This window comes from Myotis nattereri, assembly GCF_964212035.1.
Source record: "Myotis nattereri genome assembly, chromosome: 5".
NCBI lineage: Eukaryota > Metazoa > Chordata > Mammalia > Chiroptera > Vespertilionidae > Myotis > Myotis nattereri.
Window position 1 is genome coordinate 95,643,948 of NC_138080.1, and position 24,304 is coordinate 95,668,251.

At 40.0% G+C, this 24,304-nt stretch overlaps 1 protein-coding gene across 3 annotated transcripts in view; it reads right to left on the reverse strand.

Annotated features, from left to right (window-relative positions):
* Positions 1–24,304, reverse strand: part of EBF1 (EBF transcription factor 1) — a gene marked incomplete at its 5' end in the record, with an annotated part of 391,651 nt that overhangs the window by 56,479 nt on the left and 310,868 nt on the right. The gene's annotated exons all lie outside the window — the stretch shown is intronic.

Genomic DNA, 24,304 nt, shown 5'->3' on the forward strand with positions numbered 1-24,304 from the left:
TTTCAATTTACTACAAATTGCACACAATTTGGTTTTAACAAGAAAATAGAAAGAAAGGGTATGTTCTTTAAAGTGAATTATGAACTAGAGTTTGTTTTCGCTCGCTCCACACTGCAAGAATAATAAAGCACAAAATTTAGAAACGATGCCTTGCAAAATGGATATCATGAACTGTAGTAAGAAAAGCATAAAGTAATTTTTTTGTATCTAAACACGGTTTAAGCAATCACACAGGATAATATAATTGAGTTAGTCTTTCTCCCTCTGGTGAAACACTCTGTGGTTAAAAAGGAAAGAAAGGAAGAATGAAGGGAAACGGGAGTAGAAGCTGACAACCTTAGTGCATTGTACAACAGGAAATCTCTGAATAAGAAAAGGCAGTGCATGTCCCCATCCCGATCTCTGCCACGGACTACCAAAGAACTAATCATTACAACAATTAACACTGAAACCACTGAAATGCACACCTAGAAACAGAACAAAAGGCAAGAGATTTTGAATGGAAAGAAATGACAGCCATCTGCTGGATTCTGTCTATAATCTTAGAGTCTGACCAGCATGCTTTTTCTTTTTCAAGGCAGTGGTCAACAACTAGCATGTTAGAGACAGGAAATGCATGATGTGTGCCTGCCACACCAAAACCACCAGCTGGGGTGCAAACAATGAAATCAATCACCAGTTGTTTTTTCCTCCTTTGCACCAAACTTTGGGTTAAATGTACTCTTTTTTGTCCTTAAATTAACCACTGCTTTCAACTTATTAGCAATGTAAACTAGTTCTATGTGTTGGGCAAAATAAAATGTTCAGAAAATAAACCATTGCATTAAAATTGTACCTCGCCATTGAGCGAATTCTCCAAGGCCCGTGTGACTTAATAGAACCACCACGGCTTCCTCAAATTCCTCCTTCCAATAATGCTTACTTTCAGACATACCGTGGCAACCACAAAGATTACCTGTACTTTGTTAGACCAAATAGTAACCTGAGTACCCGATAGAATGTCATACCCCGAGGTTTTCTTCTTTGGCCAAAATGCAGTATTTGCTCATATTTTTCTATCTGGGGTTGCAGTCCCAAGCAAAGTGTGCCTCTGACTATGAGAACACCAAGTTCTGACTTATGAAAGTCCAGCAATAAACTGGGACTTGGCAAACTTGAAGTATTACTCATTGGCTAGTAATCCTATTAGTCAAAACTGCAAACTTCTGGTCAACTGCATTTTTTTAAAACATGTTACTGCACTAAGCTCTCAGTGAGGTTCACCATCCAAGATGTCTTTTGAAGGCATCCCAATCAACAAGAGGTGATTTACTCCCTTGAAATATAAAAGCCAACTTTTCCTGTCCAAAAGTCATAAATCTCTGGTGTTGGTGAAAGGCCCTTCCCTACCTGTAACACTCTAGTTACGCAACGCTCAGACGATGACTTTTCATTGAGTACAGACAGACCTGGCTGAGCACAGCTTTCCCAAATGATGTGTATTGAGAACAAAAAGATTCTATAGCAAAATGGGAAGATTTCATAGGAAAACGCTAAAAAAAAACCCTGCAGTAATCTAACTAGGGGATCTGCAGAAGGGCATCTCAAGAGGGAAGCAAATGAGAAAGTGTATTCATAAATAAAGGCTGAGGTGTGCTTCCTTCGTTCATTTATTCTTTTTAAAGTTACCCATAAAAACCCCTCACCTATGCCTCCCACTCTCAGCCTTGTTTCCAAATCTCGGTCATCAGATCAAAAACACCATCCTTACCTGACAAGGACCCCAAATAGTTGACTCATCGTTACAAGCACCTATTGCTTTCTGAGAAAAGTGTCTTGGTAACACTGGGAAAAGGTGTGAAACTCTCCCCACTTCAATGCAAGTAACGTGTCTTACTCAAAACTGAATTCAGGTGAATGTGCAGGATTTTCGCAAGGTGAATAAAGTAAAAATACCCTCAGATCTCTCAGGGGAGGGGGAAGAAACAAGAGGGCAGAGAGGGACAATGCAAATAATAAGTTTGGGAAATTATTTGTACATAGATTCTGGAAAACTGTAGAACATATCTTAACTAAGAGATAAAAACAAAGGGAGATAATGGATGGGTCAGAGTTCTTCTTATAGTTTCTTATATCATTTTCACGTATGACATTAGCCCATTTTTAAGAGGACGGCACTCAATAACAACAAGAGAAAACAGAAGAGTGAAATTCATAGGAATCTTATACCCTTGGTCCCCGAGGCAAAACCCCTCCCTGGTCCGAGTTCCCTGAACTCCCAGGCTGGGCTGCCCTCCCACAGCCATTTACTTAGATTCCTTAGAGCTTTTTATCTCATTTGCCAACACAGCCTGCCCTCTATTTGTGGTTTCTCTGCACCCAATTAGCGTTTGTACCCTGGGTATTTGCATCACACTTCAGTTTAAAAGTCAGACAATGAAACTCAAGAACACAACAGACTTCCTTCTGTTTTAGGAAGTTCATTTTCTTTTTAAACCCTTCCAGTGGTTCTCAACCTTCCTGATGCCACGACCCTTTAATACAGTTCCTCATGTTGTGGTGACTCCCAACCATAAAGTTATTTTCGTTGCTACTTCATAACTGTAATTTTGCTACTGTTATGAATCGTAATGTAAATATCTGATATGTAGGATGTATTTTCATTGTTTGTGACCACAGGTTGAGAACCACTGCTTAAACCCTTTGGGGGCTTAGTTAGTTAAAGGTTTAAAGACAAGAGAAGGCACAGGGATGTGAGGGCATTTTAAGATGTTTGATGGACCGGGAATTCTCACAGAATTTTTTTTAATGGCTGAGACTTGTAAGTATAATGCCTGCCAGAAAGCAGGGCCCATTTATCAGCTGAGCACACACACATCCTTAAGGAAAGCAAGAGGGAGGGGGAAGGACTTTATGGAAAATGGTTTCCCTGGGAGGATGTTGGGAGAATCTGTGTGAAGACCGATGAGGGAGTTGGGACAGGGTCTACCAGTACAAGCGAACACAAATACCTAAACATGCAGATCATAGTTTGGTGAAAGGCCACCTATCAATCCCCTAAGATTCTAAATGAAAGGGCCGTAGATCAAGAGAGCTGGTGATTTTCCTACGGAAAAAAGCAAAATGCGAAATCAGTGGGGCTCTTCTAAGGCTCTCATCCCGAAATTTCGAAGCTGGCCAACGTGTCTGTGGGACTTAAACAGCTTAGACAACGTAGTAGCAAACCTTAGTAAGTTCTGGAATTGACCCGAAGTCCTAACTTACTGAGTGCGCTGTGCCCTCTACGTGGGTCCCACCTTCCCGTCCTGGTCGGGCCTCTGAGACCCACGCTCTCACCCTGGTAGGCTCTTTCCCTTCGGCCAAATCTCAACCACAGCTACACTTCCCCAGCCTCTGCAGGCAAAGTGCCTGGCCTGCCTTCTGACCAAGGGTGAGATAGTTACTTTCTGAGGTAGACTCTAGAACAGAGGTCGCCCACCTTTTGGACCTCACAGACCACTAGTTGGCGACCGACCGCTGCTCTAGAGCCTTTCCCAGGCCAATCAGTCATGTTGGCTGGTGACCTCAGGCAGAGGGAGAGGAAACTGGGAGAGTCCAGATCAATGGATTTGTTTTGTAAAAATCACCGAACCCTATTGCGACAAATCTGATTTTTGGGGGCCCCTTTTTATTGAATGATTTACTACTTCTTCACATTACTTCGGCTATTTTGCTTGAACTCATTCCTTATTAAAAATAATTTCCTGAAATATAAACATAGTAGTTTTCTAATTCTCTTTGTAGTCATCCATCATCAGTCAGTTGAATCAACATTACTGAACATTTTATTTTCTGACAGGCATTGTGCTTAAGGTGATCAAAATGTAAACTCTTTTCATTCCTCAATAAATATAAAGAGAATAAGGAATGAATGGACTGAGTAATGAAGAGGACAAGTCCAAACATGGAAAACAAGCAGAGAAGAATAAAATTTATGCAAGGGACACAGTTTGAATGCTTAGTCCAATTATTAGGAAATTCTGCCACAGATCTAAAATGCAGGCACTTATTGGCCACTAATCCCTGTGTCCTTGAGGTTAATGGTGGAGACAGACTCATGGATAGAGAACAAACTGACAGCTGTCAGAGGGGAGGGGACTGGGGGTTGGGGGCTGGGTGAGAAGGATGAAGGGATTAAGCAAAGAAAAAAAAAGACTCATGGATGCAGACAACAGTATGGTGATTGCCAGAGGGAAGAGGTGTGTGGGAGGTAGAAGAAGGGAAAGGGGATAAATAATGATGAAAGGAGACTTGACTTGGGGTGGTAAACACACAAAACAATATACAGATGATGTATTGTATCAGTGAACACCTGGAACTTGTATAATTTTATTACCCAATGTTGCCCCAATAAATTCAACTTAAAAAAAAAATAAAACAGTTGGTGGGACTTTTCTGTAAAAAGCATGACTTCTGACACAGATGCTCAGAAAAGAAGATGAAGTGGGCTCTTCCCAGATACCCTGTCACCCTTCACAGGCTGACCCAGAGGCGTGCCCCCAGGGCTGACTGCAGCAATGCTCTGCTCAGCCCCACCCAGAGGCTGGCCTGGGACAGGTGGTAAGGCCACAAACCTGCTCATGGCATTGGAAAGCAGGAAGGGGCTTCCGTGGCAATTCAGCCTTTAGAAGGCATGTGTCCTGTAGTCTCTAATGCAGGGGTTCTCAACCTGTGGGTCGCGACCCCTTTGGGGGTCGAACGACCCTTTCACAGGGGTCGCCTAAGACCATAGGAAAACACATATATAATTACATATTGTTTTTGTGGTTAATCACTATGCTTTAATTATGTTCAATTTGTAACAATTAAATTGGGGGTCACCACAACATGAGGAACTGTATTAAAGGGTCACGGCATTAGGAAGGTTGAGAACCACTGCAAAGAGAAAGTAGGATGTATGCTGGATAACCCATAATGATCATTACAATGCCACCTTAATTGTCTCCCTTTCAGACTTACCCTGTATTCTCATTCCTGAATACATATATACCCTTCCTTCTACTGCATCAAATAAGACCTCTAAATGCTTCTCATTCTAATAGTCACTGAGTAAAGTATGGGATGGAATGAAATTTGAGGAAACCAGACCCATTAGATGATCATCTCCATGAGGGCAGGACTGTGCCCATCTTATACATGGCATCTGCGGTAACTAACATATGGAGGGTGATTAGTAAGTATCTGGGGAATGAATGAATGATGAGGGCACAGTGCACCTTGCCTCTGTGCCTAAATGCTAAAGGTAAGCTACAAGCTGAAGAGCCTGGTGTCTGAAGCCGGTCCGCCTGTACGCACACCTGGTTCATGACCTTGAGCAAGTTCTTAACTCCTCTTTGACTCGGTTTTTTCATGTGTAAAGTGGGGGTAATAATAGTACTTATTTCTTCATTTTTTAAAGATTAAGTGTCTAAGAATATGTCCTATACTTAAGACAGTGTGTGGAACATAGTAAGTGCCTTTTAAGTGTCAGCAGCAATAGCCATTGTTATTAATTAATTAATAAGAATCAGAATATTCATTCTGTCAACAACATTTGTTGAGCCTGTACTCTGGTCCAGGCATAGTACTAGGCACTAGAAATAGACTGTCAGGTAATCAATTTTCTTTGATTCCTTAATGGGCACCACTTACAATGTGGTTAGTGCTTTACTCATATTATCTATTTTAATCATTACAACAAACTAGTGAAGAATATATGTTTTGTTCCCCCATTATTCAGATATGAACAGTGAGGTCTAAGTGGTGAAGTAACCTGTTGAAGGCCAGAGAACGCCAGGCTCTCCTGCACTCATTCATTCTGTATCCACTCACTCCTTCAACAACTAGTGGAGCGACCGCTTTCAAGGCCCTGGGCTAATGAAAGAGAATTAGTCCACATGTGGAAATCACACTGACAGCCACAAGTTTGTTTTTCAATAATGGGCCCATCTCGAATTAAAAGAAGCACACACAGAGAAGGATTATAATAGATTTGCTAGGATATGACATTTATCTTCATGAATTCGGGACAATACAAAACCACCACACAGCTCATTTTGACAATCTGTTTGCCAACAAGGCAGGGAGGGGAGGGAAGCGGTATTTTAAAACAATTCAAATGCACCTGCTATTTAAAAGCACCAACGATTAAAAAAAAAAAAAAGAACTATTAGAAAAGTAATCTTAATGTGTGTGTTTTTTTAATTCAGGCATTACAGAAGCTAAGTAATCATTGTTGCAATTAATTGCTTTCTTGTTGCTTGCCACTTTCCTTTCCTTGCAAGAAATTAAAGTGCAAAAGCAAATTATACAATATATATTTATTCAAGCTGAGATAACTTGACATCATTTATTGTAATTGTGCTTCCCAGACCCTGCCTGGTTATTCTTTTAAAACTAAAACTCCTTTAGCTCCGAACTGACTTAGCATACTCCCGGCAGTGGTACACGGGATCATCATGACTCAAAAATGTGGAGCTAGAAAGGGCTGAGATAATATGTTGTCACTCCCATATTTATCACTCTGTTTCCTGAGTCATCCAGCTTCGTAATGATGACTTCTTTCCATTCTTTGCACTGTTTGGCAACCATATGTTTTGTGAACACCAAAGAACGCTTATAAACATTTTCTTTCCTAACAGCGGATAAATCTTGCAAATTAAAAGACAAAGTTAAAGTGACTCCTGCACTTCACCACCGTCTGCACTAAATGCATCGTACATCTTGCAATTTCAATATTCGCAGTTTAAGACGCTGGGATGACTTTCAATCTTACTTTGTGGATAAAGAAGGAGGGAGTGTGCTTTGCAGTTTATTGAAAGCTATTTTGGGAGTTAGTTTTGATGTTTAAGATGTTTTATTCTTTCTGCTTCTCCATCCTTGTCTCTCTAGCCCCCTTTATCGACACCAAGCATCGGCCTCCTGTTCCATGGAACTTTTTGTGTGTTCCTTTTAGATTCAGAAATGGAGAGACAAATATTATAGAAATAACAATTTCAAGGATCTGGCGCAATGACATGGATCAATGCTTATTGAAATTTCAGGAAGCTTGATCTGCTGAGAACATAGTCAGCCGGTATGGCTCATATTTCTAGATAATGATCACAGAGTGGCTGGGGGTGGGGAGGGAAAGTGAAGCTCTGGGCAAATGACAGCATGTCTCCGGCCCTGGGGAAAATGCACAGATGCTTAGAAACAGAAATGTGTTTGCCTGGGTGATGCTGCACAGGCTCGAAGTGCTCTTCATTATGTACTTTCCTAATTCTATTTCTTTTTAATATATTTTTATTGATTTCAGAGAGAAAGGGAGAAGGGGAGAGAGAGAGAAACATCAATGATGAGAGAGAATCATTGACCGGTGCCTCCTGCACACTCCCTACTGGGGATGGAGCCTGCAACCCCGGGCATGTGCCCTGACTGGGAATAGTGACCTCCTGGTTCATAGGTCAATCAATGCTCAACCACTGAGTCACACCGGCCTGGCACACTAATTATATTTAAAGAAGCCGTCCTTGTCCCCATTATGCTCTACCAGATCACCCCTCTGATTTCTTTCATAACATGTTTACCAATCTGATAATTTTATTATTCACTTCTCAGCTTTGGTATTGCTTTCCTTCCCTCACTAGAATGTAAGTGTCTTGAGGGCAAGAACCTTACTTTTCTGGAATACAGAGTCTAGCAGGTGCCTGGAACATAACAGGCATCAGACTTTTTTTTAATATAATTTTTTATTGATTTCAGAGAGGAAGGGAGATGGAGAGAGAGATAGAAACATCAATGATGAGAGAGAATCATTGACTGGCTGCCTCCTACATGCCTCCCACTAGGGATTGAGCCCGAAACCTGGGCAGGTGCCCTTGACTGGAATTGAACCTGGGACCCTTCAGTCCGCAGGCCTACACTCTATCTACTGAGCCAAACCAGTATAGGGCTAAAGAAATTTATTAAAATGGAATTTTAAGATTATTTCACCTTCTCCTCCAAGGGAAATAAAAGAGAAAATAGCATGACAGCAAAATATTTATGAATATTTGAAAATATTAAGAATATTCACTCCTTATTGGATCATCTTAAAGTCTACAAAGAACCTGGAATTTCTCAGCAATTAAATATAGTCTGCCATTGTAAGAAGTTACTGTGGTGATGGCCCAGGGCTGAGTTAATGTGTCATTTAACATCTTGGAAATTATAAAGTTATACATTTGTGATTTGTGAACATGAATCATTTCAAAGTTCTGGGCCATATTAAAAGATTCTGCTCAGGAATAATAACACCACTGCCTCATCAAAAAAAATTGTCTAAAAATATCAAACAAAGCCAACATTTTTCATAGTCCAAAGTGGCATAAAGGGATTGTTTCTAATTTAGGGATTTAGGAAGAAATACCACAGACACAAGCTTCTTCGGCCAAGACAAGACTCCCCGCCACACAGAGAACCCACTATATGAGATGAAGATTTGCCTGGTCCCTCAGCGAACCACACAGCATCGGACTTGTCATTAGCTGCTATACAGCAACGGAGGACTTAGAAAATCAGAGCCAATGTGTTATTAAGACCACGCACAGTGGCTTTAAGGCAATATAGATTTCTGAGCTATTTATTTATTTATTATTATTATTGCGTGTCCCACTCTCCCAGCTGCAACAAGCCCATCTCTGCAGGGCCCGTGTAACAAGGCGATCGTATCTGAGAAATAATGAGCGCAGGAATGCTGTTCTTTCTTTCAGAGCAATCTCAGGTGCGATCTTATACCGTAAAGGACTGGATCAATACTCCCAGCAGCAAACCGCTCGATACCCCCTGAATTATTGCTTCATTTTTCTTCTTATTATAGATGAGTTGTGTTATTATTTTCCCCCAATCGATATTTTACAACCTTTTTTATCCGTTTCTCCATAAATTTTGTGATTACTTTAAACTGGGAATTCCGGTACACTAAATAAGATGCAGTGTCTGAAAGGGACGGGGTGTTCTGACATGTTTTTTGTTTTTGTTTTTGTTTTACTCTAAGCGAGGCACACCGTAATCAATAGCCAAAGGAAGACTTCGTGGAGAAAAAGTTGAACAGAACCCTGGGCTTGCAAAATAAAAGTGCAAATCCTTTCAAATAGCAGCACCAAGCTGAAAAACGCGAAAGGAGGCACGATTGATCAGCACTTTGCATCTGAAATTTCATTCCTAATGCTGCTTCTCCCCTCCAGTTAAAGAGCCAATGCAATCCCCTTAAATTGTTTCTCACAAAGGAGATAACTCTATGCACCTTGGAGAGATTTAATTGGCTTCTCTCTAGCTCTCTCCTGCTAAGTGTTTAAAACATCCGCAAATCAAATCATGTAAACTCATACCCTGTTCGGCTGTCGCTTTGCTCCGAGCCTGATTATTTAGATGTTAACATTAGCAGCGCCAACACTTAAGGAAAGAGATCGGGAATATGCTCCCTCCGTGAGTTCCGGGATGACTTGAGTTAATTCTATGCTTCCTATGAAATAATGTGTGTTACTTGGCAGAGAATGCTCAGTGGTAACTAAATAATCATTACAGTGCAGCCAGTGGTAATTACATGGTAATTCACATTAACTTCATAATAAGCACTGTATTTTTCACTATATCCATCTGAGAATGAGGCAGAATCATAGTCTTTCATTTCTTTTTAATGCCACCCCAAATAAAAATAAAGTAAAATCACTTTAAGGACAGGGGCACAAGGAATATAACCCCGGGTGAGTTAAGCTACAGATTTCATTAGAGAAATGCTTAAATCCATTAAGTCTAATTAGACAGGACATCCCAGAATTCACAAACAGTGGTTCTAATAAACTCATTAAAATTTTTTGATGGCTTCTTTAGAAAATGGGAGAATATTATATTATAGGCTGTTATATTGCATTAAGATTTTATAATTTTATATGGGCTCTTCTCTTTTTATGTAAAAGCCTACGAAACTTTATAAGAATAGTTCTGCTTAAATCAATGAGTCTTAAACAACAATGTGCTTCTTGTAACTTGTACTTAATATTGCAATAAACTATGCTAAGTGGTATAGAATAAAATGGGGAGCATTTCATTCTGATTGGCCAGTAGGTATCAGGATATAGGGACTCAATTCCTTATAGCATTGCAGGGTACAATTTAAACTCAAATCTCCATTTACGTACATATTATTTAATTTGGGCAATTATGAAGCCCTAAAACCTCTTTTCCATTATAATCTGGGCCCTTAGAAGGATTCACACTATGACTGCATCAGATGTAAGTATATGAAAAAGATTCTGAGGAGAAGAAAGCAGTGGGAACAACTCTAACTGAATACTTATATTAGTGGTTAAATTAGGTCTGTTTTTAAATGAGCTACCCTTAATTAGCTGCAGTTAAAAAAGTGGAATTAATATATTTTACTTTTACTCCACTCATTACATTTAGATTTAGTAACAATGGACAACTGGCCTTTTATTATTTTTATTATTGTTGTTGCTTTTCACCAACAATTGAGAGCCCTTTTAGGATGGTCTGAAAAAAAATCTCTTTTATTTGAATTCTAACACAAGCACCAAGTAAGGTTTAAAGCAGAACCCACTTACAAGATATGCTTTTTTTTTTTATGAATTGGGATATGCCATTGATACAGTGATACCTTCCACACGGGTAGCTGCAGGGCAGGCCTGACAACACTTCATGCATTCATTCACTGCCAGCCAGTGGGCAGCAGACACCTCACTGTGCCAGGCACACAGCAGAGACCTCTCCCCGGACACGTCTTAATCTTGTCCCTGGTCGCCATCATCTTGCAATTATCTCTCTCTCTCACTGACCCTGAAGATGATGATTTTGCTTCCAAATTCACTAAGAGGAAGGTCACTACTGTAAGTGCAGCCATGCCTATCACACTCCAGGGCACTGAGGCTCAAAGGCAGAATGGAGAGTCCCCAGAACCCTGCGGCCAAGAGGGAATATCCAACTCGTCCCCACAGGTGCTAGACTGGAGAGTGTGGCTGGGGACACTGTGTTAAGGGGGATCCCACCAAGTCCCTCTCTTTCCTGGATCTTGGGAGGAGGTCTCCCAGCAGCTTGCTGGGGTCTGACTGATGTCCTGCTGTTATATTGGGCTTTGACAAAAAGATAGGATGAAGGAAATGTCCTTAAATCCGTGACTCCACTTCCCTGTTAGTGAAAATGGCACCTGACTCTTCTGTTGAACTTTGATGTACTCAGAAGTGAAGAAAAGCTCCTCTTTTTGTCAACAGGAAAACACGAGAAGTAAACAGATCAGAACAAGAAGATAGGTGACACTTTATTTTTACAGGTCACATACTGGAGGGCCAAGGAATTAAGCCTTCTCTACTGTCTCACTCTTTCCTTGAGAGTCTACTCAGATTAATGACCTGAAATAATTCAAGAGGAGCCTCCCAAATAACCACAGTGATGTTGGTTAGATGATTTTCGTATACATGCAAAAATCCGATGTCTTCATATATTTGTGTATTTTGAAGTCCATTGACAAGATAATTAGCAAATCCATTTATATATGATTTTTTTCTGGTTCTGCATATAAATCAATCATGTGTTGGTGTGAGAAAGCTTCAGTTATCTCCTCTATAGAATGGTAAGATTGGTCCAGGCTACCTCTGAGGGCCTTTTCATCTCTAAAATTCAGACTTTCAGGAGTCTGTTCTCTCAAATCCTTTTAAAATAAGACTCACCACTAACTGAGCTGTTACTATGTGCCATGCATTGAGCTAAGCTTTTCACATGCATTATCTAATGGAATCCTCTCAGCAAGCCTATGAGAGAGTGTCATCCCCATTATATAGATGAGGAAACAGAGTCCTCAGTGGGTTATGACACAAGCTAGAAATGGAGTGAGCCAGGATTCAAATTGGCGATCTGTCTTGACTCCAGAATCTACAGCTATAAAGTTCCTCTACAACTAAGTGAGCCTAAAGGGAATATACACAGTGTGAAGGTAAGCCTTCTGCTGATCAGTCAAAGAAAAAGACTCAGGTATAAGGATCTACCACCAGCTAAATGGCGTCAGCCAAGTTTTTAAACTTTGGAAGCCTAGTTTTTATCATTTGTAAAGGCATCAGCAACCTGGGTAATTAGGTTATCTTTAAGGCTCACAGCCCATAAATTTGTGGCCAAATTTTTCAATAATACCTTCAGACTTTCTTCCATTCATTGATTTGATCAGTATTGAGTGTTCCCTCTTTTCAGTAGGCACTGTACTGGCCCTGAGAATACAGTGGTGAACAGACAGGTCTCACCATGGAGCTTATAGTCTAGTGAGAGACAGACTATACACACAAGGGAACACAGAAATAATTTAGATCATATCCACGAGTGGTAAGTGCTAAAAATAACAGTGTTACATGTAACCCAGGCATCAATGCCAAGGAGTCAGCCAAAGACTCTAGAAACCCCCAATCTAATGAATGTCCATAAAAAATAAAAAAAAAAGAGTAAAAGTAGGGTAAGTCCATTTTGTAGATTAAAAATACGAGATGCCATTAAGTATAATCAATTATTCGGAGTAATAGAGATCTGATGTCAGACGCATCACCATATGACGACCTAACTAACTTGAAATGAACCACCTCACTACTTCTCTCTAAACCTCATTTTTCACACTTGAAAACGGGGCTAAAAATGCTTGTCCTTCCTACCTCACAGGTAGACAAACACAAAAAAATTGAATAGAAAAGACTTGGTCAACTGTAAAGACTTCATTAAAGTATTTTTACTTAACTGCATAGGCATGACACAAAGATAAGGACGGCACACAGAGGCTGAACGCCTGTACGTTGGCTCTTCACATATAACATTCTGACAAGTCACAGTAACGTTTTCGATTTGATGCTAATAATTCTATTAAGTGAAATTTCCAAGCCTTTAGATGATCTTCCTCCACCTTCCGAGCTAAACAGTGCACATGTTTCATTTTTCTAGACTTGAAGAAACGGAAGTACAAGACCTACAAGCTTGCTCACAGCAAATTCTCCAGACACGTTCCTCCACCCAAACCTCCCAATAGCCTCACACAGTCAGCCTGGACTCAGTGAATATTTTTTTAAAAAATCAGTTAACACTAAAAGGAAACAATACACATGTGTATAATGACTAGGAAGCCTTTATTCTGTGCAGATATTTAAATGTGAATACATTGTGACATTAAACAAAGGCCTAAATTAACTCCATAGTAACCAGGGGTTGGGACTTCCTGAAGCTAACCACAGGCGGATCCCAGGTGGCTCTGCCCAGCCGGTCAGGCCTTCCACCCATGATGTAAGAAGTGAACCACAGTTTATGTTCACAGGAAAAAGATGAACAATTACATTTCAGGCTGAAGAGCAGTAGGTACAAGGGGAAGTCTGCTCTTCTGCTGTTTCTGCCACAATGTAGGGAGCCCCAGCTTCTCTCCACCCCCTAACCACCATAGAGAGGTCTGGCTGAAATTCTCCAATCGGACATTAACGAGATGTTTCCACCTGTACTTTCAGTGCCCTGAATTATATGAGGCCCGCTTAAGAAAATGAGCATACTTTTATTCAAGTCAAAAATACCATGTGGTATAGCACTCAATTCGTACTCATGATTGCATATGGATATGACCCACTGGCCGGAAAGAAACATCAATATCCTGAAATATATAGAAAAAGAATATCCATCTCACAAAAATAGTTCCCTTGTTATATGTTTGAACAATTTTAAAGTATCTCCTATGACAATGTGCTTTCCCAATTATCTTTTTAAAACTAAGTACTGTTTGGAGCATAAAACAATCATGATGGATGGTGGTTTGGGGATGCTTACAGAGGTCAGCTGAAGAAGTTAGTCAAAACAAAAAGGAAGAATAGAAAATTGACATAAAGAGAGTAATTTTTACTAGGACACTGGCTTCTCACCAGTACAAACGTTCCTCAAAATAAGCCTTTCCAAGATCAGTTTTTAAAACGTTGCTGAAAATGGTTGTGTTTGGAGATTTAAATAAAGCAAATGGTTACTTACGGCTTAGAATGAAATTTCCAGGGAAAGCATGATGCATAGACTCAGTAAGAGCAACATCTCAAACAATCTCAAAGATAATATGAAGGGATCAAAAATGGCTCTGGTTCTGAATTTTTCAAAAAAAAATGCTGATGGCTATAAAGTGTCAAGCCTAAAAGTGGAAAAAGTTATCTGGTTGACACTTGAACAACGTGCTTGCTAGGGGTGCCAATTCCCCGCGCACTCTAAACCTAAGTGTAACTTAAGTGGGCCCTCCACATATGTGAGTTCCCAACCGTGGATCTTGAACCCTTGAACAGCATGAATTTGAACTGCACAAGTCTACTCATACCAGGAATCCCCATATAAGTGAATCCTCAAAGCTCAAACCTGTGTTGTTCCAGAGCCAACTGCACTTGTAAATATTGTAAATTATGTGATGATTTTAAATGTGTAACTAAAATAATATGTAAAACATTAAAGTAGACATTTGACAATTCAGTACTCTCTATAAATATGTATATGGTTACCTTGGCCTTAAAACATAAAAACTTTTCATTGGGAAAATGGAGAACACATATGCAAAATCATGCCCTACGCTGGCATATATGATGTGAAAAGTTCTATGAGAGGAAAGATGTTGCTATCCAACGATTGGTGAACGAGTAAGTAAATTATGATGCAGCCATAAGATGAACTATAATATACCTACTAAAATGTATTTAGGAAGAATTTGGACTAACAGATGAAATGTTTATTTTATCATTTAAATTGCAAAACAGGATGCAAACTTACATAAACACACTGTGATTCACTCTGATAAAAGGACATGAGAGCACACAAAGAAAATATTTAAAGAAGTACTAAAAATATTAACAGTGATTTTCTCACAGGGTGGAATAACGGATCTGTTCACACTTTTCTGTATTTTTAACGTTTTCTACACAAATATGCATTATGTTCACAAGGATAGGATTTGGTAAAAATATGTAGCCCCGGCACTGTCAGACCTGACATGTCCTAGAAATACCCACACTCTGCCATCACCAACACTCTAATTTGAGGGAGTCACCTAATTCCAAAAATTGAATGAGCTAAAGTAGCATCCCAAGAGGTTTACCACAGTGTGGACTCCGGTCTCCTTCAGCCAGCGTCCAAATCCTGGCTCCTCCACTTACAACTGCGTAACCGTGAAGGAGTCACTCACCTTTCTAAGTTCTCTTGTCTTTACATGATGCCAACGTAATGCAATAATAAAGCCCGCAGTACAAAGATTCTCAGGGGAAACATGCTTTACATCTCAGTGATGCAAAGAGGAAGAAGACTGAGAGGAGACAGTGTAAATAAAAAGTGTGGAATGGGAGGAACATAGGATAAAAGTCAGGGAAGACAGTTGAAAGGCCACTGGAGTGGAAAACCGGTCGACAAAGGACAGAGAAGAAAGGAGCTCAGAATGCTAGTGGGACATGCTCATCTCCTGGGGAGGGTGGTTCAGGGAGTATCCTAAATTCACCTGCCCACTGCTGTAATTTCTGACCTGATTAAGTTGCATATGCGTTAAGCATATTAGATGATTTCCCATTTTGTTATGGAAAGAACGGTGCTGCTTCACAGAGCAAGGGGGCAACTTATGGAAGTCATTGACCCTCCAGAGGTGGTTCAGGATGAAAACAAATGGCTCCACGCTGTAGGTGCATGAAGGCTTAGGAGCTGGTCCCAACCTCTGAGACATCAGCCCTCAGAGCTACCTAGGCTCACTCAGTTGGCGTGGCTGATGAATTCTGACCAATGTGGCCACCAGAGAATGTGAGTAAAGGATTAATGACCCTGTGTTGTAAGTTCCCAGGAATAAAAAGAGACAAGAACCCAAATTCAAGGTATTTATGCTTGAACAAGAAAATAAGAATATATCTCATTATAAGATTATGCTGAGATGTAAAATGATTATTCAAGACCAAAATTGTTTCAAATTCATAATGTCCTGGTGTTTATGATACATTGTTAAGTGGAAAAAAAACCAAATTAGTATTATGTAATAAATCACCCTATTTTAGTAATGAGGCCGATACATGCACAGAAAAAAAGACAAGATATGTGCCATTAAAATTCATATTAATAATGTAATATTTATTGAGTGTTTATGTCTAAAGAATTGGTAGAAATGTGGGCACTTTTACTATTTCAATTACTTTCTATTGATGCTTTCTAATTTATCTGAAATCAGTTTGGACTATTTTGCCATAAAGAAAGAAAAGCAAGTTGTAATACTCTAGTGGGCGCCACATCACTTAGTTAACAATGAACAGAAAGACCAGCATCCATACCTCTGCAAACATGGACAAATAAGACAGAAAACAATCCTCCATCAAACATTTGGAATACATCTCAGGAAAGGAGGGGGGGAAAGAAAAGAAATTTAGTTTAGGCTCCCTCCCCACCCCCACCCACCATCCCTAGGATCTTAGAGAAAGTTTCAACATATATAATTTAAAAACTGAAGGGTTAATTTATCATGATACTGGATAAAAAATAAATAAATAAAAAAGCTTTGAAAATCCCCAAATAGTTTATTGGCTTAGAAAACCAAATCATGTTATATCATGCTAAAGAGATTAGAGGTTCAAGACTTTATAGTATTGCATTATAGTATTGCATATAAAGCTCAGTTTCTACCTTTATTGTTAATAGCTTTCTAATCCCTGACCAGAAATTTATAGTTTAGAAATGGCAACACATCTTAAAGATTAAAGCCATGTGACAAATAGCTCATGTCCCTTAATAACCAAATCACATGTCTTAGATTGGGGAAGCTTATCTGCCTTTCCTTCTATACGGTTTCATTGGTAGGAAATACTTTATATCCCTATTACATGAATGATGAATGGGACCGTTGGTTATGGTCTGTTATTTGCTTGGCTGTAGTCAATATGTTTTCTTTGGACAGGGATTTCTGTGATTTATCTCTCTCCCGGCCTTATCACTTATTAACTCCGGGTAGACAGGAAAACGCCAAGGTTGTATATAAGGCCTAGTGGCCATTTAGACCTCTAATGTCAGTGAAAATATCCCTTTTAATGATCCTGTTACACTAGCTACTCAAGTTCTGATTACACTCCACTCCAAATAGGAAATAAAGGTCATATTTCTTGGAAAGTATGTACATAAAATATGCAAAATAATGTGCCTCCTTCAGACCAGCCTTATTCTTTGCAGGAACGGCTTTCATTTTACAGATGTCACAGAAGTACAATGGACTTTTAGTGATTCTTGTTGCTGTTGTACCCATTGTGGCACCAACAGTGCTTAACTTTACAAATGCCAGGGGGTTCAGGGTCACCCATCATATTGACATACATCAGATCAGAAGCAATCATATTTTGTGAAAAAAAGAACTCCCTTCAACAGAGAAGAGGCTTGGGACCTACCCTTTGAATCATAAAAGCACAGAGAATAAACATTCCCTCTGCCTTGAATTCTTTTCTTTGTGTGTAAATGGCTCATTTGGAGTAATATTCAAGACATGTGGACAGGAGCAGCCTGTTAATTTTTCTTTCTTCCTGGGTCTCTTCCAATTAGGACACCACTAAGGCAGAACTGCTTGCTAGTCAAGTGTTCATTGCACAGCCTTCATTCAGCTGAATCCCAAATGAAAATGATCTGATAGAAAAGAAAACAATTCTTGCCTTCTTTTCCCCAATTCTCCCTATGTGCTTAGTTATGTCTTTACAACAATTAACATATGTGTTAAAACATGTTCATGCCCATTCTTTCACTGATACAAGACCATTGGGACACCCAGAGGAGGAATGTCCCCACCATCTATTAAGCAGAGGAAGCCAAAACTCTGGTAGCCTAAGCTTGCTATCTTCCTTACCTCCTCATCCAACCCATCTCCATGTCCTGTGCATTTTTCCTCTTAAATACCTCCTGAATCTTCTCACTTTATGCCATCTCCAGCCATTATCACCCAAATTAAAGTCACCAAGTCCCTTTCTCAGACAACTGCAATGACCTCCCAACAGATGTACCAACATCCATTCTGGTTTCCTATGCTCCATTCAGCCAGTTTTTTCTCCCCCACGTGAAAATAGGGTCATGTCCACCTGTCATATATGACACTTCAAGGATTTCCCATTGCTCTTAAGATGACAACTTAACTCCTCCCCATGGCTTACAAGGCTTTGCATTGGCTTGTCCCCAACTACTTCTCCAGGCTTCTTGCTTGCTATTCTCTCTTTTGATGTTTCAGCCTCCCTGGAATTCTTACAGCCTTCCAAGATGTCACATTTACTGCCATTCAATGCTTCCTTGCATGCTCCTCTCTGCTAGAACACTTATTCTCTTTTCCCAACCCTACCCTTTCTACCCAACCCTTTTCTGATGGCCAGGTTAATTCTTAGTCATCCTTCACACTGGAGCTCATGCATCTTTACCTGAAAGAAAATCTCTAACTGATCAGTTGGGGTTCCTTTGTTATATGCTTGTCTGAAACTCTTTACCTATTTTTCTGGACACTAACCAGATTTGAAATAGTAAACTTATGAATGTCCGTGTTCCCTCAAGGACTATAAGATCAATAAAAACAGGGACTATGTCTGGGTTTGCTCGATACAGTTCTAAAATATTGCCTAGAACTGGTTTAGAACATTGCCTAGAATAGAACAGGCAATCCACAAATATTTGTGAGAAGTAACAAAAGAAAGTAGTAAAACAGAATTAGAACTCAGGTCTTTTGATTCCTACTCTAATACCTAGAAAGAAATAATTTCTTTAATCACGTGAAAGTTGGGACATATTTAATACCAATAAAAATGTGCTGTAATTACCAAATCTTTGGATTTTCAAAAAAGACATTCCATGGTCTACTTCCTTCTTTGTGAGTTCCTTTAAGGGAGCTCTGTCCCATGCACTGTCAGGAGGATATTTACATTGATGAATCTTTTCCTTAGATGCAGGTACTGTTAAAATATCCTCATTTTGGAAGACATAAACAAATGGGAGAATATACCATGTTCATGAAATGATAGAATCAACATCATTAAAATGTCCATACTACCCAAAGCAATCTATAGATTCAATGCAATCCCCATTAAAATACCAACAGCACATACTTCAAGACCTAGAATAAACTCTCGAAAATTCATCTGGAATTTTAAAAAAAAGACCCAAATAGCTGCAGCAATCTTGAGAAAGAAGGACAAAGTTGGAGGGATTACAATACCAGATATCAAGCTATACTACAAAGCCACTGCTCTCAAAACTCTCTGGTACTGGCACAAGAACAGACATATAAACCAATGGGACAGAACAGAGAACCCAGAAATCGACCCAAGCCATTATCCTCAATTAATATTTGACAAAGGAGGCAAGAACATAAAATGGAGTCAACACAATCTCTTCAATAAATGGTGTTGGGAAAACTGGACAGATACATGCAAAAAAATGAAACTAGACCACGAACTTAACACCATACACAAAAATAAACTCTAAATGAATGAAAGACTTAAACATAAGACGGGAAACCATAAAAATCTTAGAAGAAGCCATGGGCAGCAAAATAGCAGACATTTACTGATACAGCTCCTCAGTCAATAGAAACTAAGGAGAAAATAAACAAATGGGACTATATCAAAATAAAAAGCTCCTGCACAGCAAAAGAAGCCATCAACAAAGCAATAAGAAAGCCCACTGAATGAGAGGACGTATTTGCCAATGTTATCACCGATAAGGGTTTAATCTTCAAAATTTATAGGGAACTCATACAACGTAACAAAAGGAAGATAAACAATCCAATCAAAAAATGGGCAAGGGACCTAAATAGACACTTTCAAAAGAGTACATAGAGAAGGCCAAAAGACCTATGAAAACATGCTCAAATTCACTAATCATCTGAGAGATGCAAATCAAAACAACAATGAGGTACCATCTCACACCTGTCAGAATGGCTATCATCAACAAATCAACAAAGGACAAGTGCTGGCAAGGATACGGAGAAAAAGGAACCCTCGTATACTGCTGGAAGGAATGCAGACTGGTGCAACCACTGTGGAAAACAGTATGGTGTTTCCTCAAAAACTTAAACACCTTTGAAGGGGTCTGGGGATCGACTATATCCATGTTGCTGTGACCTCCAGAGGAGGGGTAGGAGTTTAGGGGTAGGAAACAAGAGAACAGGTGTATGTTGTTCCTGAAAAACCAACATCAGAAAACTTGACGAATCAGAGCTGCCTTATTATAACATGTCTTACTTGAGGTCATTCCTGAGAAAATAGTTGGTCTATCAAAATTCTTGTATTCACATTTATAAATCTTTTTCTTATTACCTTATTTATAGTTTGCTCTTTTTGTTTGTGGTTGATTGGCATTACTTGTTTCTTTAATTTCCTAATACCTACAGTTTTGTTACTACAAATCCTAAAGGACATTTCTTAGACCTCTAGGGAAATGCTGGAGAAGATAAACAATACATGGAAAACATTTACGCCATGGTAGGGACTCCGCAAGGAATGAATGAATAATAATGATGGCCATCAGTCATTGAAGTAAACGCCCAATATCTGGCTAGGTGCGCATGCTAGCTCATGCTGGGTACTTTATATACATTTCTCTGATACTAAACAACCCCAGTAAAGTATGATTCCCTTGTAAAGATGAGGCGATTGTGGTGCAGCGCCATCAATGTCCCCAACAAAACCTCTCTAGTAAGTGGTAGAGTTTGAGCGTTGGATCTACACCTATGATCTCTTGAACCCTAGAATCAATCACTATGTTGTACCATATCCTTGGAAGTAAGGGAGGAAAGGGTGGGGGGAAGAAAATGAAAAGGGGGGAAAGAGGGAGGGGGAAGAGGGAGAACACAAGAGGAACGGAGAGAAAAAAGAAAAACATGAAAGACACACAAGCATGTCATTGAGTTTCACAGCAGATTCAGCTACAATACAGTGGCCCTTCTATATGCAGTTATTTTGGGCATGAGGTACAAACAGGAAACATTTCCAGGAAGAATTTTTTTCAAAGTTAATTCTGAGACTAATATATAGGGATTTGGTTCAGTCCTTCCACAGGGACAGGAAGTTTGGTGAACAATGTTAAGAATGGGAGAACCTGGAGGTTGAAATAGTCTGAGTGACCTAACCAAACATCTGAGCGGTTAGATTATTATCCTTGGGGCTTTCTCCAACGTTGCGGGGAGCAGGCAGTATTCAGCTCTTTGTGCACACCTAAGCCGGTCGAACCTTGTCCCAGTGGCCCATTTGTCCAGCAACATTTTCCCTAAAGGTAGCAGCCTCTCCAATAGAGAAATAACTGGAATGAAGTAAAAACTGCCTTTGGATTTGGCCACTTCTTAACAGGAAAACCAATTCTAAGAACTTTGAAGAAGCAGCTAAAGGCTCCTAAGAGTCTTTCGTCAGCTCCAAAGATTACTTAAAGTTTAGCCGGAGAGATTACAATCCTACAAGATTCAAGTCTCTTAAAGATGTCACAATTGCAGGAAAACAAGCTGGGAGAATAACAAAGGCACTGGGAAGACCCCCTTCCATGGCACTGGGGGTTTATGGGAGGTTTGCTTCCTCTTGGACCGACTGACCAGAAACCCGATTAGAGGGAGGGCTTTGAAAACAGTCCTGTGGTTGGAAAGGGTGTTTGCTTCCTTCTATTAGAAAACATTGAGCATTTAAAGCCAGCCTTGCCCTGGGTTTCCGTAAGAATAACTGCCCACAACAAAGAAGACTGGGAAAGTGCTGTTGAGCTTCTCTGGTCTAATAAAGTTGGGATTCGCTTTGCCCTGCGCTCTGATTGGGCAACCACAGGAGACCCGCACATCTGGCAGCTAAGCATCCCTCACATGTCCCTGGGCTGAAGAACGAGGATGGAGGGTGCGCTCACAGTCCTTACAAGTGGAGCCAGCTTGCAGGCAATCTGTGTTTAGTCAAATCCTTCCCTCCCTCCTCAAAAAGTCTGCCTCTATTTGCATAGATTAGGCCATGCTGTCTCCCTCTCTCTTTCTCTTTCTCTCTCTCTCTCTCTCTCTCTCTCTCTCTCTCTCTCTCTCTCTCAACGATTATGAATTTTCAGAGACTTCCACATCTATACACCCAAACCCTCTCACACACGCTCAGAAAACAGCAACTGTGACTCAGTTTGGGTTGTTATTTTTAAGTCTTAGGATATTTCTCTTTTTTTTCTTTTTTAAGGAAAAAATTCCAAGTGACATTCCACTAAGAAACAGGAGGGCTGGCTCCCCATGCAGAAAACCAACTCTCACATCTTGAAACACTGTGGATGTTCAAGAAAATGAAGTGTGAGCTTCTGTGGGTGGAGGGAAGAGCAGGGCTAACATTTGCAATGACCTGTGCTCTCATACAATGAACAGAGGAGGGGTTTCCCCACCCTCCTCTATGCCTTCACTAGTGAGCGGTGGCAAGCAGAGAGGTAAACTGAGAAAGTCACAGGAGCTAGGAGCACCACCATGAACAAGTGACCCTGGGTACAGGCATTTCATGCTAATGATCAAGAGGCCCATGTATAGCTCAGCCTTTAGCAGAGATTCCCTTTTGTTAGAAAGGACACAATGTCACCGTGACTGTTAACAGCCAACTACATCAGTGGGGAAGTTTTCATGCCAATTCTTCAAATTTTCCTTTTTGCCACATGGGGAGAGGTTAGACTCTCTCCTAGAATGCTGATAAAACGAAGTCTTCTTGTCTATTGCCCACAGTCTGAGGGCAGCAGAAGTATTTTTTATACTTTACATTTCTTGTACATTTACAAGTGTACACACACACCCAGGATTTCTCCCTCTTATCCTTAACTTTGTTAGACTGGCAAATACGCCCCTTTTACCTTTGATCTTAATTCCCCTATGACACGGGTTTTCCAAGATGTGATTTCTTAAATTGATGGCAATTTTTTTTTAAATGGTTAAAAAAAAATTCCAAATAATGATGGGTCCCTAGCTATTTTCTTTTGAGAAGTTAAGTAATTTAATGGGGATGATTAAAAAAAAAAAACCTTTATGGCCAGGTGGCTCAAGGGGATATTTTGTTGAACACTGATTAAAAATAATTTCTTCTAAATGAGACCTGACCACAAAATGGAACCATTAATGGGCAGGGACGTTGTCACCAAGGCGGAATCACGCCTGATTGCCTCTCGTACCTCCCACCACACGACATTTTCTTCTCCTTTTCTTGTTCTTAATAGCAGAGTAAATAAGCAGCCAGCGAAGCCTAAATGTTTTCGGCCAAAAGCAGAGTCCAAACTCCTCAGAGAAAACATTTGGCCTCTGTGGTTTTGTAATATGTTCCAGAACACCGAGTTCAGCGAGGAACATTGTGAAAAACTCCCACCCATCGGAATGATGGTGGGGAATGTTACAGTATCAGAAGTTGCAATTGGTCCTTTTCCTGTAGGCCCATAATGAGGCTTGTAAAAAAAAAAAAAAAAAAAAAAGTAGTGCTATGTGGAAGTTCTCATGGGAAAAATGAATGGCAAGAAATCCTAGCTTTAAAAGAAACAGCTAATCTGCTAGTTTGATTGTTCTTCAAAACTTACGCTGAACCAATGAGCCTAATTAAAAACACTTGGCCTACTTCTATAAAGCATCGCCGCTTTCTCTATGCTTCGTTTGTATACACCACGAAACTCCAGATAGACTATTATTTTTTCAAGTGCTCACTAACAAAGTGCTGACTTTGTTGGGATGGCTGAGCTAATTTCTTGAACTCAGTGTGAAACCTTAGCTAAACAAAATTGTGGTAATTTTCCTTAATTTGTAAAAGTGATTGGAGTGCAAACAAAATTTTCCTCTTGGGTCAATCCTATAATTTTCAATTAACTAAAACTAATCGTCAAGCAGGCACCAAACCTGCATTTTGTTTAAAGGGCTGGGAGGCATTTCCAAGGGTCAGGATGCATTAATTGTTTTTATAATTTTGAGGGGGTTGGGGAAAGAAAGAGAAAGAGAGATAGACACTAAGAAGCATGGTTGATTTTGTTCCTGGTATTTAAATACAAAAGGTAAGATGCTTTGAGGTAAAATGCCACAGCAAAATAAATGTGTCTATTGAATTGTATGGTTATAATTAGGATGTGTTAACAGACTGCACTGGTCCTTTATTGAATGAAGTTGGAAACATGGGACCACTTCCTGGAGACAGCTATGCAGGGATGACTACTACGAATCAGGGGGTACATGAGTCCCACTGTGGTCCTTGGACCAGCAGCAGTAGCCACACCCAGGAGCTTGTCAGAAATGCAGACTCTCAGGTCCCCCACCCAGAGCTACTGAATCAAAATCTGAGTTGCAAACAGATCCCTG